The sequence below is a fragment of the Cervus canadensis genome, chromosome 7 (assembly GCF_019320065.1).
Source record: "Cervus canadensis isolate Bull #8, Minnesota chromosome 7, ASM1932006v1, whole genome shotgun sequence".
In the NCBI taxonomy this organism is placed as follows: domain Eukaryota; kingdom Metazoa; phylum Chordata; class Mammalia; order Artiodactyla; family Cervidae; genus Cervus; species Cervus canadensis.
In genome coordinates this window covers 91,465,198-91,469,336 of record NC_057392.1, presented here as the reverse complement: position 1 = coordinate 91,469,336, position 4,139 = coordinate 91,465,198, and the positions used below count along the sequence as shown (strand labels likewise).

The 4,139-nt window shown below is 44.8% G+C and overlaps 1 pseudogene; it reads right to left on the bottom strand.

Annotated features, from left to right (window-relative positions):
• LOC122445066 lies at window positions 1-1,191 on the bottom strand (annotated as a pseudogene).
• Between the last annotated feature and the right edge of the window lie 2,948 nt (window positions 1,192-4,139).

Here is a 4,139-nt window from a genome sequence, read left to right as displayed (position 1 = left end):
CTAAGAGGTCTGACACTGAACACCACCCTGAGGATGATGGTCATCACCCTCATACGCTTCTCCATTGTAACAGCGCCATCTTTCCTGACTTGAATCAAAGTCCACTAATTCTACCTGGTCCATTTCATCAGTCTCTTCTACTTCCTTCCTCTCAGGCAGAAGTTTTCCCAGCAAAGAGAGTTTATCAGGAGAGAAAAAGCCATTCTCAGGGAAGTTTACCTTAAATTCAATCATTAGGCGGCCCTTTTCATGTGGCCTACGATAAATTGGCACGCCTTCATTTAGCATACACTTGATGTCTCCATGCTTGACAATCAGACCTGGATGAGAAGTGATGACTATGGTTCGGTTGTCAAGAGTAGATATTGGCCTCTGGAAGCCACACAATGCCTCAACCAGCTGTTTGTCCATACACAATGAAAGGTCTTCTCCTCCTGCAGTAAAAACAGCATGGTCCTTCTTATCTAAAACAATGATAATATCTCCTGACTCCAGTCCTGGTTCTTGGTCTCCTTCACCATGGAATGTTATCTTCTGGCCATCTTTCATGCCTTTGTCAGTATGAACTTCTAGTATTTTCTCTTCTCGAACTATCTTCCTTCCGTTGCAGCTTTTACATCTATCTTTAGGACTGATCTGCTCCCCATGGCCCCCGCACTCCATGCAGACAGACTGAATTTGTTCAACCATTCTAGGTCCTATCTGATGAATTCTTACTTGCATTCCAGTACCTTGACAATTGGGACAGCATTCTACCGCTCCTTTTCTTACCACCTCGGCCTTCACATTTGTCACAAACCACATTCTTTTGCAAGGCTACTTTTCTTGTTGCACCATTATGTAAATCTTCTAAGGTTACTATAAGATGATGCAAAATATTTTTACCTCTCCTCTCTGCATCCTGCCTCCTCCTCCAAAAAACATATCAAAGATGTCCATGGGGGAGCCAAAACCACCACCTGTTCCACCATCTTTAATTGCCTGTTCTCCTCCTTTGTCATATAATTCCCTTTTCTTTGCATCAGAGAGCACTTTGTAAGCTTGAGAAATCCGTTTAAACCTCTCGCCTTCATTTGGATTCTTAACAGGGTGGTACTTCAAGGCCAGTTTCCTGTAAGCCTTTTTCAGTTCTTCTTGGGTGGCATTGGGTTTGACCTCCAAAACAGCATAGTAAGTGGTTTCTTTCACCATTTTCTACAGCCGGTGTGCGGGCAGATGCCGGTGTTGGGGAGCGGGAAGAAGCGCGTTGCTATGCGCAGCTTGGGCAGTCACTGCTCCTCTGCCTCTCACCGAGCGTTCTGGAAAGTTCCGTCAATGAAACATTTTGTATGAAAGCCACAAATGATAGTTAAAGATCCAGGAATTGCCAAGGTGACACTGGAATCTACCTTGGTGAACACAGCTCATACCCTGGAAAGTAAATTTTTCTATTCTGCATCGTTTTAAGATTTTACCAGGATGCTCCAGTATTCTTGCCTGGAAAATCCCATGGATGGAAGAGCCTGGCAGGCTACAGTCCATGGGGTCGCAAAGAGTCGGACACGACTGAGCGACTTCACTTTCACTTTCGTGCATGCATGCTCAGTCGCTTTAGTCGTGTCCAAATCTGTGTGGTCCAATGGGCTGTAGCCCATGTTATTCTCCAGGCAAGAATACTGGAGTGGGTTGCCAAGCCCTCCTCTAGGATATCTTCCCAACCCAGGGTTTGAACCCGCATCTCTTATATCTCCTGCATTTGTGGGTGGCTTCTCTACTGATAACACCACCTGGGAAGCCCTTTTACTAGGATATCTATCCCTAAACAATATGCTGTTTATTTTTGAAGAAAAAATAACAGCAAACAAACCTGTTTGTGTTCGGAAAGGGCAACAATGCCACTGTTTTTCCTGAGAGAAGATAAGCTGAACGTCTCTGGGTCACAGTCTGGTTCCACTCCAGCTCTCAGGAGTGGAGTGCCCTTAGGAGATCCAAACCATGGAGAACAGAAAGAGCAGGAACATCAGCTGCACGAACAGAAAGAGCAGGAACATCAGCTGCACGAACAGAAAGAGCAGGAACATCAGCTGCACGTGGCTAAGCCAAACCAAATACAGGTAGAAACTGTGGCCAGGCTTACTGGCCTGAGGTCAAAAGGATAGGATATTGGCATCAGGGTTCTTGGTGATGACTGTCCTGGGCATTTCTGTCTCTCAAGGCACACCACGCCAGTGGGCTGGTTCCTCTACATGTGTGGGCAGGTTTTATTCTAGAACTTTCTCTCCCTTCTTTCAGGGGCTCCCCCGACCTCTCTCCTATGCTTCGTCTTTTGCTTCCTGGGCCCTATTCCGTCCTCTTCTTGGAGGAAGAATAATTCTTTCCTTTTGGTGAAGTGCATTCTCTCTGGGGGGCCCCCTGGTGGCCCAGAAGGTAAAGAATCGGCCTGCAATGCAGGAGACCCCGGTCTGATCCTTGTGTCAGGGACGACCGCTGGGAAAGGAAATGGCCACCCACCCCAGTATTCTTGCCTGGAGCATTCCATGGATGGAGGAGCCTGGCAGGCTGCTGTCTGTGTGGTTGCCAAGTCAGACAAGACTGAACGACGAACACACACACATCATAGAAATAACTTCCTTCAGAATTTAAAAGGCACAGCTCCACAGTCCTTATCTAATAGAGCTGCTCAGAAGCTTAAAGCCAATATGATTCCCTACATTTTGTGTTTATATGTGACCTGTTCTTTTCTCTCTCGAAGCATGTAAACTATCCTCTTTCAGTTGGGGAGAGGGTAGTTTAAACTTCATTTGGTCTATTTTTTCCATCTGGATATGCATGCTCTTCAGTTTCATGGAACGTTCTTGAATTATAATGACTTCTGCCCTCCATTTTTTCTGTTGTAGAAATTCCTGTTATTTAGTATTCAGTTTCTCAGACTGACTGGTTCTCTATTTTTCTTAGTTTTTACCCCATTAAAAATATATATATTTTTGCTGCTCTAATGTCTGAGTAATACCTTGACTTAATTTTCCCAGTCTTCTACTGAGATTTTGTTTATGCGGTCTTATTTTTAATTCCCCAGAGCTCTTCTTTTGTCCTATGAATACTCCTGCTAAAATAGCTTTCTTTTTTTTTTTTTTTTTCATGAGCACAGAAACTTCTCTTCTCTTTCTGAGGAATGCATGATAATTTGTTTTTTTTTTTAAGCTTTTTTTTCTGCAAGTTGGTTGCCTCCAAATTGGTGTTTATTTAAATTTGTTCTGATCTCTTGTCTTTTCTCTGGGAGGCTTTCATCAGATGTCTGGGGGTCCTTGTCTATCTGCTGATGGCAATGAATGAAGGAAACAGCTGACTGGGATTGAGTGTTTGTGTGTGTGTGTGTGTGTGTGTGTGTGTGTGAGTGAGTGTGTGTGGTGGGGGGGGCGGTGGCTTATGGGCTCTGAACTTCGCTTCTGGGTGAATTGGTTGAGCCATTTATTGAGAAATTTCAAATATCATTATAACATTGAGTTCGCCAAAAATTATTTCAGGTTTTCCCATACCAGCTTATGGAAAAACCCAAATGAACTTTTGGGCCAACAAAACGCTGTCCCATGGCTACTGGGACAAATAACCATGAACTTAATGACATAAAACACACATTTCCTGTCTTACAGTTTTGGAGAGCAGGAAGTCCAACATCAGTGTCTCTGGACTAAAATTAAGACTTCAGCCGGCCTGGATTCGTTCCGGGATCTCTGGGCAAGAAGTCATTTCCTTGACTTTCCCAACTTCTCCAGGCTGGCTGCATTCCTTGACTGACCCCCTTCCATCCTCAAAGCCTCCGGAGCAGCAGCTTCTCTCCTCTCCGATTCCCATTTCTGTTCTTTCTGACTCTGCTGCTCTTGCCTCCCATGTGGCTACATTGGACACATCTGCATAATCCAGGATAATCTCCCCATTTTAATATTCTTAATTTGATCACATCCACAAAGTCCATTTCAAGGTAACATATTCAAATGCATGTGTAGCCACTCAGCCATGTCCAACTCTTTGTGACCCCCATGGATTGTAGCCCACCAGGCTCCTCTGTCCATGGGGATTCTCCAGGCAAGAATACCGGAGTGGGTTTCTTTGCCCTCTTTCAGGGGATCTTCCCAACCCAGGTATCAAACCCAGGTCTCCCG